Source organism: Sceloporus occidentalis, unplaced genomic scaffold (genome assembly GCF_023333645.1).
Source record: "Sceloporus occidentalis isolate IW3139 unplaced genomic scaffold, rSceOcc1.0.p SCAF_1, whole genome shotgun sequence".
Classification (NCBI taxonomy): domain Eukaryota; kingdom Metazoa; phylum Chordata; class Lepidosauria; order Squamata; family Phrynosomatidae; genus Sceloporus; species Sceloporus occidentalis.
The window spans coordinates 123886903-123902532 of NW_028316981.1; the positions used below are offsets into that span (position 1 = coordinate 123886903).

Genomic DNA, 15630 nt, shown 5'->3' on the forward strand with positions numbered 1-15630 from the left:
TGACTGCAACAACATTCTGAACATCCCTGTTGATGTTCTCTACTGTGTTGTCATCATCTCTAATTTCACTAGTAGGAGTGACAGGACAACCATCAGGAGCATAAGCAGGAGGAAGTTCATCAAAGAGTTGAGGGGAATTGTTCCCTTGACGTTTCCCACCAAAATACGATGTGGATGGTTGCTCCTGGAAATCTGTAAAGATAGCTGGGCCTGGTGTTGAAGGAGTAATATCACACGGAGATGCCCTGAATGATGTGTGCATAGTTCCTTGGGCGATAGTATCATGTTGCCCCGTTGGAAGTGAACATTCATGATCTACTTTCCTCCGGTACAGTTCAGTCATGGTCTCCATGTACTGCAACATTCTCTGTCTGTCCTGTGCACTTCTCCTTACATCTTCCTTCATAATATTTACAAGTTCCATTTCTGTCCTCCTACAGTCTTTCATGCTGTCGTGTACAATTTCCATGAACCGTTCCTGTGTTCTCCGGGTAAGTTGGGCCTCTCGACTTGCACTCTGCATTATAGTGCGCGCAATATGTTCTCCTCGTCTGGCGCGACGATTCCTGTTCCTGTTCGAACGCAGTCTTGTTCCAGGAGACAGCAATACATTGGGTGGTTCGTCCTCTGGATCGTTACGTACTGAAATTTAAAAATTAGTGAAAATAGATTAAGCCCACGGGAAGGAAATTTATTTCTTATGGTAGCATCATGTAAAGGGTTTTAGACAAGGAATTTTCTTAGAAAAGCAGATGCTACCTACCATCGCTTCTACCGCTTGTATCATCTGCACGTCTTTCCAAGTCACCCAATTGTTCTCCAGTCGCACCTTCAAAGTGGAGCATCAAACACCAACGTTATTTCTTTTGAACACATATACAGGTTCACAATATTTATGAAGAAAACAGAGATCCAGAAATTGACATAAATTTATATATGACTACCTGCTATTTGCGTAGGTCCACTTTCCAAAATTGTGAAAGGTATAGTGATTATTGTGTCATCGACACAAGTGTCATCAGAATCTGAAAAATTCAAGGGAAAAAAAAGAGTAAAGCCTTTGTTATTTTAACAAAATAATGTTGTTATAGCAGAAATCTTCAGACATTACAGATGGGCTACTTGCCTTCATCACTGTCTTGTCTGGTAGTTGTTTCTTGGGTGCTTCCTTCGACTGTGTTAGCCATGGAGGTGGATGCGGTTTCTTGAGTCACATTTGTGGTTTCACCCTCCCTTTCAAAATGAAGACTTCGGGATAACCTATGAGGGGTGATGCTAACATCCCCATGAAAGATTTCCTCTAGTTCCCTATAAAAGGGACATGTAATAGGGTTGCTTCCACTTCTCTGATTATGTTTCACAACCTTTCTATACTCAAATCTCATTTTTTTGGATTTGCTTCTGCATTCCTCGGCAGATCTGACATGGTTTTTCTTTGCCATTTCATCAGATACAACCTTAAATATATCCAAATTTCTGTAATTCTTTTTTAATTTGGTCTGCAATTTTTGTTCTTTCCATATTTCCAATAAGGCCAAAACTTTATTGGCACTCCACACCCTCCCCCTTGCTTGTGCGGAGGCACTGCTTTCGGTCACTGCATGGCTATCCATGGCTTTCCTAATTACAGAAAGTATAAAATAATACTGTCTGCAATTTAATTATAGAGGTTGTGAAATAAACTTCTGCGTTAGCACTTAGCTGCTGATGCTGGCTCTCTGCACTCCCAAACTCCCGGCACTGCAGTAAAAGCACTAGAGGGCGCAAGTCTATGTTTTGGTGCCAAAAATCCCTGCACAGTGATGACATTGCAAATCCCTCTTCCCGCTGGACATTTCGGAGTGGCCGAAGTTATTGGGAAGCAGTGATGGCGCGTAGTAAGGGTTCCAAATGGGTCAATAAGGAGATTGATCTGCTCCTGAGATTTGTTAGGGGGAGCGGAAAATTAAAGACGCTCATGAGGTCCCATTCTATAACCATTCTTCCTGTGCATAGAGAGGTAGCAGCGCAATTAAAAATGCATGGCTACAACCGCACCGTCGAAGAGGTATTCATGAAGTTCAAAATGACGCGTGATACATTTTTGGACAGTCTGAATAGTTTTGGGCCATCACCCCCCAAAGAAAAACAACCACCCTTTTTCCCCCTAATGAAAGAGCTGTGGCTTATGGCGGGGAACCATGGCTCCCAGGAAAAAAATCCCTCGGGTAAGTTTGTAGCTTTACAAGTAAAGGCTCATTGTTGCATAGTATGCCATGGAATTCCTCCAGTGTTGTAGCCATAAGGAACAGTTGCTAAAGACAGTCACTATATCAATATCATATTAGGCTACTTCCCTTATCAGTTTCCAAAAGAAAACAACACTAAAATGGACTACCAGCCCTGAGGTCGCCATACTTTTCCAACATAGGAAGGGATAGATGGGTGTACATATGGAGGATAAATTTATTAGACAACAGCATTGCCACTCTGTTTTCTTACTTTTTCTAACTGCAAAAAGATGGAGAAATTTTAATGTCCTACATTTTTAGTTGTATTATCGACCTGCAGTTTTCCTAGAGTATTCTTACTATGATCAATGCACAATTTCTGATCTAGTTATCTCTTTAATTTTTTTATATGGATCAACATGCAGATACTATAGATGAACCTTGCTGTAGTGGAATCCAGTCGGGACCATCGGGAATCCTTTCGGCAAGAGACATCTTGCCAGAACCCCAAACTCTTGTACCCAGCTATATATCTGAACTTCAACAGTCAGGTGAATTTAAATAAATATGCATTGTCTTTTTCAAAATAGAGTGGTGGTCATATAAGGATTAAGGTTTATATTAATAACATACATCTATATACCGGAGAACTGAATATCACGAAAACTTTACTTTCAAGACAGTAAATAAAAAGAAATATACGAACATATTGTGTTAAACAGAGAATACATTGCAATAAACTGTCTTATTAAAAGCTATTTGTATATATCTTTTGTCTGTACAGTGCAATCTTCCTTGAAAATCCAGGAAAATATCAATAGGAAAATTGTGGGAGTACTACAGAGAATGAATGGAAGATTAAAGAAAATCGAGAATATAATTGAATTGCATCTGCAGGAAACATCCACCACTTAAATGTATTCACACATGTTATTATTACTGCGTTGTTATTGAATACAAGTTTAGAGGTTGGACACAGTACTGTACTGTTAAAATACGATGGCTATTATTTAGATGTCCAATAACATGCATCGATCGATGATAACGATGTATTGATTGTCCTTTTTTTTAAAAGGGTATTGCTGACCAACTCATTAATAATGAGACCAGACACAGAGAACTGGGTTATAAAATGGGCAACTTTATTTAACTCAACTTATTTAAACTTATTTCTTCGCGAACTGCAAAAAACCAGGGGGGAGAACCTTGTGTAGGAACAGCTGGCAGATGGTCTGCTCCAAGACCAATTCCCCAGCTTCCAAAGGGCGAAAACACCTGTGCCCCAAGGGCAATCCATACTTTGGGTTGCTCCCCGGCCGGCATCCGGAAGGCCAACCCAAGACTCCCCCACTTAACTCGCCAGACTTAAGTGAGGGTTTAAATCTCAAGCCAGCCCCAAGGCAAGTCTCTTTCCCTTCACGTTTACTCGCAAGACCTAAACGTGATTTCCAGAGACCTAGCTTCACCCTTTAGGAGGGTGCCGAGGTGTTCACCGAAACATCTATCTCCCCCCGCCTATGCGTGGAACCTATTTATGACCACACCCATGCCAATTGTCAAAGTCCTCAATCAACAGTGTGGGGTAGGCGAAAAAACCCTTGGAAAGGGGAGAAAATTCCTACCCGGCCCCGAGGCGACCAGAATTAATTTTCACACTGATGTCGAGGTGGGAGGGTGGGCCAGCGTTTGAAGCCAAGTGAGAGGAGTTTGGGCAGGGAAGCCCCAAGCAAGCTAAACCCCGCCCCCTCCTCTCCCAACAGCCAGCAGAGCATGCTGTTTTCCTTTAACATGCTGGTCTCTAATGAGAGGCCAGCAAAATCTCCTCCCCAGCCCAAATGGTCGGGGAGAAGCATTTCTGATTTTTTTATAAAACCTTGTTTTGACTTGCATCCAAAGTTGGATATGTTACAAGTATGTTGTTCCAAGGGAACCAGACTTTATTTTTAACAAGTATGATTCCCCAATTTCTGGGTAATCATTTGTTTGTTATTACAGATTGAGAAGATTGTTTTGTTGTATTGCATCGCAGTGTAATAAATGCAGTTTGTAATTAATAACTCACATCTGTTGCCATGCTTAACAGTAGTGTCCTTTACTTCTATATAAAAATACCTGTTCAGACTGGCAGATTGAAAATTTCTTGAATACCATGCCACCAAGTACAGGAAATACACACTGCCAAGAGCCTCAAAGGTACATAGTTTCATAAAGATAGAGGTAACATAACAACCTTTATCCAGATATCAAATTCGCTTAGCTGTGAAAAGCTAGCATTCCAAACATTCAAGGTAGATGCTGGTATGACATATTACCAGTAGGCCCCTGTAAAGTTAGCCCACATCATACCGCTTCTGTTTGACAGCCTTTACATGTACTTTGTGACCAAGAAGTGTCTTCATTCAAACAATCCAAAATGCATGGTAGAGTGGCCATACATGTTATTTTATACATGCAAGTAGAAATGTTCTACAAAATAAAAATTATCCCAATTAAAAGCAATAGAAATACATTGCTGTGTAAACTTTCAGCACTTGGCAAATAAAGCTTAACAGTAATAATAATAATAATATTCAGGCAGAGAGTATTGATATACATGGTTGCTTAATGATCCATCAGCAATGGTAAGTTTTGAGTGGCAAATTGTGCAGTACTATAAACAAATTCTAATATTAGTTAAATTCTGAATATGAAATAATTTCTCAAATGCATAACAGATTACAGATGAAAAAGAACATAATTCCTGAAATCCAGAAATGATCCCTTTTTTAACATGCTGGAGGGAGAACAGTTCTTTGAAAATAATTTTACCAGCCAGCAATGAAAACCATGGTCAACATTACACATAAACCCACTTCCTCAGATGTAATTTTGGCTTAGTTAACACTCTTCTTTGGGCTGCTCATGCTTTTCAAAGAACAAGATCCATTTGCATATTAGCCAGCATGCTGCCAATCCCCGGTACACCCTCCATGGATGTCTATAGTGTGTGAAACTCTGCCTTGCATGCATTTCTACATGGCCCCCACCCTTTCTCCCAAAATGGAAGAGACCTTCAGGGGACACTGGGGAGGGAAGGGTTTTTCTTCTATTTCTTTTCTTTTACCAGAATGTGAGGCGGGGAAGTTCCCCGCCTCTTTTTGTGCAGGCCGAAATATACTGTCATCCTTGTAGGTCACACAGTATGAGAACAGGGTCATATTGTCCAGCGCTCTTCTGGCAGCCCAGTAAAGCACCTCATGAGATGCTTTACTGCTGCTCCAGAATTCTGCCCGCTGCAGGCGACTCCTTTCCTTTCTGTGTCACCAACAAGGATAACAACATACAGCGGCATGTCGAGCTCCCATGACAGGAGCCACGACTGAGCAATTTGGCATCAAGAGCACCCTAGACCCCACACATTTCCACTGTCTTTCGTGTCATGGCGAGTATCGCCGTTCCTTGCTCTATGACATCTCTTTCTATGGTCGATCCTATACCGTTTGTCCTGCTGCCAACAACCCGCTCCTTTTGCTGTTATGAGCTCGTTTTGTCCAAAATTTAAAGCTAATTTGCATATATTTCCCAGCATTCCAGCACCCCTCATCCATTATGGCCTCCATGGCTTCAATACCCAAAACCCGGCCATCCAATAGTCTCCTTGCCTCCGTACATGTGACCCCGAACAACCAACCCCCAGTCTAAATTTGCCCCTAAATGCCTCCCTTTCCTCTGTCAATCATCTGCAGGGGGAGGAGAAGCCCCAAAGCCGAGCTGGAAAAAGCACAATCTGTCATAAGCACGCAGGGAGGCCAGCCCCAAATCCTCAGAGCCCGACAGAGGTTTTAAAAAGACAAAAAACTGAGAAACCTCCAGGTTCCCCCCCCCCCCGCTCAGAAAATTTCCCCCCTTTTCCTTGTGCAGCCCTCGGTGTCGCTGCATCCGCGGACCCCAGATGTCCTTTAAACACCAGCCCCCGGATATCATGGTGTATTGTGCCTACACACAACAGAGATGGGTCACTTACACAACTCCAGAGATAAATATGTCTAGACACATTGCAATATGCTGGCGACAGAAGTCACTCTGTGACAATTCCGGAGAAACTTGTATCCTCTGCTTTTGCGACTCGGTAACAGTTTGCAAACATGCAACTGGTGATACTTAGTGCTATGCATTATGTCTATGTAATGTCTCCATTTCTGCTTTTTTGTGCCCGTGCACAGAAAAAAAACCTCACACACGTGTGTGTATGCAGAGAATAGGATAAAATCCTTTTGTCAAAGACGGGGGCACGTCATACATGGGAGAGCAAAGAAAAAATTAGTACGCTCTAGGACTTTGGAGGACTAAAAGGGAAGGGCATTCTTTCAGCCAATCAGGAGACGGAGGAATGAGAGAACGGATTTGAGAACGGATAAGAATACCGCACACACTTCTGTTGGAACGTTCTCATCACGTTTCAGCTCTCTGGGAACACATTCATATCTGTACCCTCCTGGAACACATTTGGAACACATTTAAGCGTTCTGAGAACCCGATTGGAACACATACGTGCGGTATACTCAAATGCGTTCCGTTCTCATCACGTGATGAGAACATTCTCAGAACGCAGTGCGATAATCTCCAGAGTCACTTTGCTTCTTGGGCTGGGTGTCTTACTCATTCAGCAGATGTCTAGATGAAGAAATTCTCCATGATTTGTACAGCAGTATCTCACTTTTCCAAAACTAGGGGGTCCAGCTACACATGTTGTTGCTGATATCTGTCTTGATCTTAATAATGCCAATTAATTCCAAAGCTTTACCGATAGTTCGGCTCCTACTGACTGAGGTGTAATCAGCCCCATGGGTTCACACTGCCTTGCCATATGTAAGAGTAATAAAGAGTTGTGGGGGTGGGGGTTCTACAATTACAACAAAATTATTTTTAATGAGTGCAATTAGAGTTGTTCAGACATTCCAAGAGGAATGGAAAAAGTGGCTGCGGCTGCTAAATGGGAGGGGAAAACTGGCAGGAGGAGTGACTAAACACCTATTGCTTTTAAAAGCTAATCACCTGAGGCCAGGCATTAGAAGTGTTTCTTCCCATAAATATATATGTATATATATTATGGATTGCTGGCTGGCCTCTGCAAGACTGGAGGCAAGCATTCTGCAGAAAACATGCCTTTTGATTCCTTTTTAAAATAAAATGTTGGCTACAAATAGTTTCTTCTGCATTTTACATTCTTTAGTATTTACAGGTTGGCATCCACAATGTTGTCATATTATAGAAAAAACATTCAGGAAGTGGTCGTTCTCCCCCCCCCCCCCCCAACCATTTGTGTTTATTTTTAGGTGCCTATTTCTGGCTACATATTTTCCTTTGGATGTTAATTGAGTGTTATTTCCAAATAAAGAAGCATAGGATCAGACTGAATTCACAACAAATAGCGTAATCTATTATCACGTCTTGCTGTAACCTGTTATTACTCTTGTTATTGTTGCACAATCTGGTGAAATGTAATTGACCAATGAGTGAACAACCTGCTGGAAGAAATAAACTTTTGATCTGATCCAATAGCACTCTTCTTATGTCCCTAATTAATTCTCTTCTTTCTCCTCCTTCTCCTTGGGACAGGTTCCAGACCAGTCAATGGTACAGCATCCACATGGAGAATTCTCATGTCAGTACAGTCCTCTTTAACTGTCTCTCTACTTGTGAGTCCAATTGTAGCCAGTTAAAAGGACTGTTATGGATCACAGGAAGTGTGAAGAGCCTATGTTAGAGTTATGCATATTTTTTTGCATGCAGAGCTATGTATTAATTGTGCAATTAATACATAGTTCTGTGTTGATTGGCAGTGTTCTGCAAACTGAACCAAGGCCTGGTACAGACCGCCGCTTTGTGATAGCCTGGGGCCAAAATTAGGGCTGGAGAGCTCAGAGCTCTCCTGGCACCATTTTGGGTATATGCACATTTAGGTGGCACATGCACTGATGATGTGCCTCGTGTACTGCCTCTAAATGGCATGGCGCACAAGAGACATCACCACACCACTCCAGGGTGCTAATGGCATCTTGGCAGCAGCGTGGAAAGGGGCTGCATTTCACGGCTTTTTTGGAGCACATCATTGCCAGCGCCATGCAGTTGCCACGGCAACGATGCGGGGGATAAAGGGGCAGCCTTTGTCTGCTCCTTTCCCCCTGTCTGTCCGGCCACCAAAGGCACAAGACACCAAATGCACAATGGAATGCACAACCAAATGTGGGTGAGGATGTGCATCCATATGCAATGGTACAATGTGTGCCACTCCCCTTCAACAATTCTTAACTGAATGTGTCCTGATCTACATTAGACAAAAATCTCCAACTACTTCTGATGGAGAACTTATACATGGGTAAGACACCAACAGTATTCCACCACATGTCTCCCCTTTTTGGTTTCCACAACTACCTGTGTGCTGTGTGTTGCCCAGAGTCATGGAAGAGCTGAGGGGTCTCAAAGGTAGGGTGTCTATTCACAATATATTTACAATTTATTATTATTTGCAATCAAGTCAACTTCAACATATGGCAAACTTATGACTGAGAGACCTCTAAGAAAGCCTGGTATTAACAGCCCTGATCAGGACTTGCAAACTCACAGCTGTTATTTTCTTGACTGAATAAATCCACCTTCTTCTACAACTGTCTTCCACTTTACCAAGAATAACTGTTGATGTTGCCATTGCTTTTGATGAGACATATCATCTCATAATGCATTCCAGTGTATGATAGCAGCAGCGTAGTAATTTTAGCTTCTAGTAATTTACTCTTGGACTCATTTATTGTTCTTTTTAACTCTTTTCCAGTACCCCATTTCTTCTCCAGGGTCTAACTTCAAATGAGTTTTTTCCCCCTGCATATGTTTTTTTAAAGGTAAAAGCCATTCAGAAGGTTCGTTGGTTAACTCTTGTTAGTACTGCACAAAAGGAAGTGCAGGTATACCATTTGTGAATGTCTTTGACCTTTGAAATCCAGATGATGAGGCAATCCCAAAGGAAGCAGTTGGCATGCTACTGTGAACCAAACTAAATGTTCCATGGAAGACACACCAAGTAGCTGCATCTTCTTTATTCGACCCCTTTTTTCCAACCCATGAAGGAGGAGGAAGCTATGATATTTTTTTTATTGCTGTAAACCGCCCGGATTGGTTCGCCACAGGGCGGTATATAAATTTATTATATTATTATATTATTATTGAGGTGCCATGACTCAGAGCTTATTTTCAGTATTCACTCACTCACCCAGTTTAGCTACACTGATAAGACGGGAAACTTTATTTCTGAGCTCTGTACCCACACATGTGCAAAGGTGGAATTGAGGTAAAGAAGAAGAAAATATGTGATATTTCCTCCTTATGCAGGATGAGCGTGTCCCAGTTTAAAAAAAAAAAAGCCATTCAAACCAACTGTGGAGCAAGGGAGTGACAAAAAGGCAAAACTTCTAGCTATATCTTGAATGTAATATATACTTTTTTAAAAAAAGAGACTGTTGACTGCTGGATACAGATCAGTGCAAATAGGACTTGGGTTGAGAGTTATTGTGTGTGTGTGTGTGTGTGTAATTTAGAAAGACTTTTTTGTAGCGAGCAGTCAAAAGCCAGCATTTCCTGAGATAAAGTATTTGCACTGGTTCAAGTCAAATCAGAAATCATTTGGAGGCCTGTGGTGGTGTGTGTGTCTGGCCCACTGCAGAACTTCTATTTCAGCACAATTTACAGCCTTGGAGGATGGAGGCAGTGCAGTTATTTAGTAACTTCCTGGTTCAACTACTTGCAAGGTCAGATCTCTTTGTTCCTTCCAAAGCTGGGCATGCTATAAACTACAGAAGTTGGGAGGTGACATGTAGATGCAGAAATACTACACTGCACCTGGCCTGTTCTGCATGATTCAGAGCAAGATGGGCAAGGTCCTCTCTCTCATTCTCACTCTCTCTATTTTTTTCTGACAAGAATTTGGGTGTGGGGGGACCAAGTCACATTCCACAACCAGGATGTGTTACACACAGTAAATTAGGCCAGGCTACAGAGTGCAGGATTAAGTCAGGCAGTTATTCTGGCTGAATAATTTGGTACTATAACATGAACTACAAGACCTGCTCATTGGAGAAGTGGATGAAGGAAACCTGGCAGAGGGGAGAAAAAACAGCTATTTGGAAAAATGTAGATCTTAAATAAATGGGTGCATGCTTCCTATGCCTGGTGGAGTGAGAAGGGGTTGCATAGTAAATGGAAATATTAGCCAAAAAAAAAATCTTATCCATGCTCATCTGAAGGAATTGCTGAGTTCCAGTACTCAGTGCCCCAACAGAGGACTTCCCTTTTACACATAACAGCTAGAATCTTATTGAGCACCAGTGAGCAGAAAGCTCCATGGGCTCCTGGAAAAGACAGCGACAATCTGCCTGGTGAAGAAGGATTTTCCCTGAGCTGAGCATCACACTAGGCACATCTAGACAGGCTGTTGCACTGCTGGGGAACATCTCACAGATGGAAATCTCAGAGAATTACCCAGCAGGGTTCATACTGATGAATTCAAAGATACAACTGCTTCTCTTTCTAGCAGGGGTGGGAATCAGGTCTCCTTCCAAATGTTGTTTGTCTGCAAAATGTTGATGGCTTGCTGGGGTTGTAGGGTGTTATAGTCCCACAGTATCTGGAGGGCAGCATGATTCTCATTTTTTCTCTCTAAGATCTAAATCCAGTAGCTATCCCCCACTCAAATACACCCATTCATTCTATCGATTGCTTAAGTCAGTTCTAGTGCTTCCATGGACCTACTCTATTTAATTGGAATTTGCAATTTGAATTCATGCCTGAATCTTTTGCACAGGATGACTATGCCTCTTATTCTACAGAGGACAGTCCAAGTTCCTCTGTTTGAAAAAACTGTTCAGTCCATGCCTGTAAATGTCCTGTTTTGGTCTCAGCGGAAGACCAGAAAGGGAGTGCAGGAAGATACTGTGTCTGAGAAAAACAGGGAGAAGCATGGCTCACCAACAAAGAGGTTGAAGGAGAAAATGAGTTCAGTTCAAGTCTTACATAGTCCAGCAATAAACCCAGGCAACAGGGAAATCCAAGAGTACAGTCAATAGACAGAACAGGGTCTAAGGCTATCAGGCAGCACAAACAAGAACATGAGGTACAAATGTTGCTTCTACCATGAAATTCAGTTGTCAGCAACAACTTCCTGAAGGACGATGGGCTATTTATGGTCTGGCAGCCTCCTGCAGGTGCTGTTTGATTGCCCAGAGTGTCTCTACCCTTCCTTCTCTCAAAAATGCTCCACTGTGGCCAGTACTGCCAGGTTTGTGCTTCTTTCTGTGGCTTTGTTCCTAACAGAAGACTGTGGCTGCTGGGGAGTCTCACCCACTTTCTTGGGCACTGGAATGTCTGCTTGTCATTCTGTCTCTCTATATGAGTATTCACTGTCTGCACTGGGGTCCTGGAGGTCGGGTGTGGCAGTAAAGAACCCTAAGAAAGGAAAGCAAGGCCTTTGAAGTTGCTTCTCTGCATTAAGCAACCAGACAGCCAGCTTGGCAGGTGCAATGAGCTGTGTGTATAGAGACGCATCTTCTTTCTTGTTGCCAGCAGCTGCAGTAAAGGATGTCATCCTGTCACCAGTTGAAATGCAATGCCAGTCTAACAAGCTTCAGGGTATCATTGGAGACCACAAGAAGCATAAGAAGTACCATCTTGTTCTTCATTTCAAGCAGCAAAATATATTGGTATAGCCATGCTGTGCAGGAAGGGAAAACAGGGAGCCTGCTGACAATCTCCACTCCAGAGTCTCTCTCTGAACATACGTACATTATGATGAAGAGCTCCTCATCAATTACTGGGTAGTTAGTTTCCTCCAATATCTAGGGCAGAGATAATGAAGCATGCTGTTTGGCACTAACAGGGACAAGAAAGCAATTTGATAGATATAGGTGATACCATAATGCTTACACACATACAACTACAGACATACTTTATAGCTCTCTAGAAGTAACACAAGGCTTTATATATTGAACTTTGCATATTGAATAATCACTGCCACATTTGGTGAATTGTGCAGACTAGAATATCAGATTTTATTAAAATTGTGAAGATACACATAATATTCAAGAATAATACAGCTGTTCTGGAAACACTCACAGCACATCCATGTATGTATTCCTCTCAAGGCTCCAATTCTCAGCCATTGTTGTATAGTGGTTAAAGTGTAGGGCTTGGACCTAGGAGATCCAGGTTCTAGTCCCTGCTGAGCCTGCAGCTCTGTGGGTGAATTTACAGGTGTATCTGTGTATGTGTGCCTGATTTTTTTGATGATAAAGTGGACAGGAGGAGAGTTCATCATCTTGAGTTCCCTGGAGGAAAAGAGAAATATGAATGTAGCCAGTATTTTTTAAAAAAAAAATCTAAAAAACCAAAATAGTCATTTCCAAATTTGAAACAGGAAATGACTGTGCGTGGTACTGATCCCTTATTTTTTCTTTTCCTAATTTCATCAAATCATCCCTGACCATCCCCTGAACTTTTAAAAAGATTTTTATTTTTTAATGAGTAAGGTACAAGTCAATATATATGTGAACATACATGCAGTACGTGTGTGTGTGTGTCTTCCTAAACTCAGCATAAAGCATATGAAGGTGGAATAAAATTAAGCTCTGGGCCACAATTCAGTTCATTAACATGTTTAACTGTAATTTGACTTGCAAAGTCAGGCTCATCTTGTGGCTATAAAACATGCTTTGAGTTCTCTTTTTATATGATTTCAGTCTTCACAACAAAAGTGAATGTTTCCTACACAGGTATATTTTAAAATGTCCTCCCAGCTCATTCCTACCAAGTATCACCAATTTATATGTCCCCTTCAGAGCCTGAACAGACCACCTCTTTCAGCATCAGATCAGGGCCTCAGCAACTAGCCACAAAAAGTAGCTCCTTTTTGTGCCAGTGAAAGGTGCCATAACCACTGGTGCTGCAGCTTTTCAGTGCTCCTTTGCCATTGCGTCATCTGGATGCAACACCAGAGGAGCGCTGTAATGCTGCCCACCATATGGTGGGGTACACAGCATGACATCAGCATGGTGGCAGAGTTGGGGCATGCGCCATGTGGACATCATGCCCCCATTCTGCCCCGATGCCGGCCTTTGATGCCAATCTCTCAAGGCTCTCAGTCTCCTTAATTCAACCTGATTTTTCTCTCCCTGTTGGCTATTATTTTAATGAATTACATTATTGTAAGCTGCCTTAAATCCCGTCTTGGGAAAAAGGTAGGATATAAATCCAATAAACAAATAAAATAAATAAATATGATTGAAAAAAATCATGGCAGGCTATTTCTGTATCTTGGTTTCAAATGTAAATTGTCATCTTCTGTTAACTTAGGAGAACGTGAACATGATCAGATCTACAGCCTGGAGAGATTTTCATGGTGTTGCTTTAAAAAAAACAATCAGAATGAAAGGAAAGATTCTTGCCAACAGCCTGGCAAAACAAGTTGATTAATTGTATAAACATCAGAAGCAAAGTTGGTCTCATTCAAACTGATTCACCACTGAGCCCTGATTGATTTCTAACCGGGTTTCACCTCTCCGTCTCCTCCATTCAGAGACATGTCTTCCCTTTTGTCATGTAGCTTTTGCCTTCTGAATTAACCTTCTAATGGTCCTTTATGATGTCCTAAAAGAACCACAGTAGCCCAGCTCTGATATGAGCTGCACCCCAATACTGTGTGACAACTATGGAGATCATTACCTCCTACTTCTCCAGGGCTTTTTAAAAAATTACTTCCTTTATCACATGGAGAAGCTTCCAGAAATACAGCCAACTCCCCCTAACATGTGGTGAGTTGGGTGTGAAGCCTTATAAACAAGTGCAGCTTCGTCACTATCCTTTAATTATAAGCCAGTAAGGAGACTGAACTAGTTTATTTTGCTCCTGTCACCTCTTCACTAGAGTTTAGAAGAACAAATTGTTGTTATGTACCTTCAAGTCATTTCCAGCTTAAGGTGACCATAAGGTCCTACAATATGGGGTTTTCTAGGTCACCTAGTAGGTTTCCATGCCCGAACAGGGAATCAACCCCTGATCTCCAGAGTAGTAGTCCAACGCTCAAACTGCTATACCATGCTAGCTCTCAGATGAAGAAATAGCTGGTGCTAACCCTAATGCCACCAAAAGAAAGCATGCAGGCATAGGGACCCCAGTTCTGGAGTTCAAAGAGTGCATTGGAGGTGCCAAAGATATGGACCTACAGGTGAATTAGATGCTACTGTGAAGATACTTCCCACCTGAAGAAAACATGGCCACATTTTTAGCTGCTTCTCATGTCTAGGTTAGGCAGCAGAAAGGCAATGTACAGTACCTGTCATAATCATTGCAAATGAGAAACCCTGTTATCTTCCTTGTCTCTACATAAGCTGGCAATCATGATTTTATTATTCAGCCCCTGTGTTCTTGCACAATTGAAACAGGACCCTGGTAATGGTGTGTGAACTTCAAGGTCACCCTGTGGAGAGTTGTCTTTAGCTCTGCGGCAGCTTACTATTTAGGAATAAAAATGACAATTTGACTCAAGTAAATTACATTGCGGGAGCACAATAAAATTCTGCAAGGGCAATTGAAATGATCTGATGGTGGATTTAAACTTGGAATACGTTATCGTGTTTCAGTGTGGTTGCTGGCTAACATAGCCCTCGGTAATGTGTAGACATTCCAACTAAGCACTAATGGCATTTCCTTTATCTCCAGGTGCACAAGTTTATAATTATAGTTGGAAGGTAAGGAGGGAGAAAGCAATCTCTGACCACATTGTATATTCTGTTTGCTGTAGGATTTCCTGGTTAGGCTCTATAAAGAAAAGGGAATTCAGTTCTCAAAGAGCCATTACCAGAAACAGAAGCAAATGTTACATCTAAGCTAAGCATGCAGGACTGGAAATGAAGTGCACACCAACCAAGTTTACATAAGCGAGTATATGCTGGTAGAGAATGGCTGCTTTGATGTACACTCTCTTTGTATTGTATGCCTGTTCTGTTGCTTCCTCTCAGGTTTCACTTGACTTTCTCCATGTACCTCTTCCTTTCTCTCTCCCTCTCCCTCTCCCTTTCTCTTGTCCTGCAGCAATGGTAGCAGAGTCCCCTTCTTTTCACTATCCCAAGTGTGTAGTTCTCTGTTGGAGCTTTTCTTGCACTGAACACAGTCTTTATGTTGCTGACTCCAAGCAGTAGCTCTCTGTAGGGGGATTATCACATGGAGACACTTACATGAGCAAAACATTTCAGAACTGTTTCAGAAGCAGGAGGGTGGGATCATCCATTGCTCTTCTAAAATGTAATTGAGGCTTCCCACTTTCCTTCCACTGATGAAGCGTTCATGAAGAAGCCAGGAGAAGCCATTTTTTGAATAATGGGATAAATGGCTTCTCCAT

The 15630-nt window shown here is 42.0% G+C and overlaps 1 long non-coding RNA gene across 1 annotated transcript; it reads right to left on the reverse strand.

The window, feature by feature from the left end:
• Positions 1-228: 228 nt before the first annotated feature.
• LOC149322083 (uncharacterized) lies at positions 229-1027 on the reverse strand. Its single transcript, XR_016279767.1, has 3 exons — positions 945-1027; positions 764-829; positions 229-642 (listed from the first exon to the last, which is right to left on the reverse strand). It is a non-coding gene; the product is annotated as an uncharacterized LOC149322083 (long non-coding RNA).
• Positions 1028-15630: the final 14603 nt, after the last annotated feature.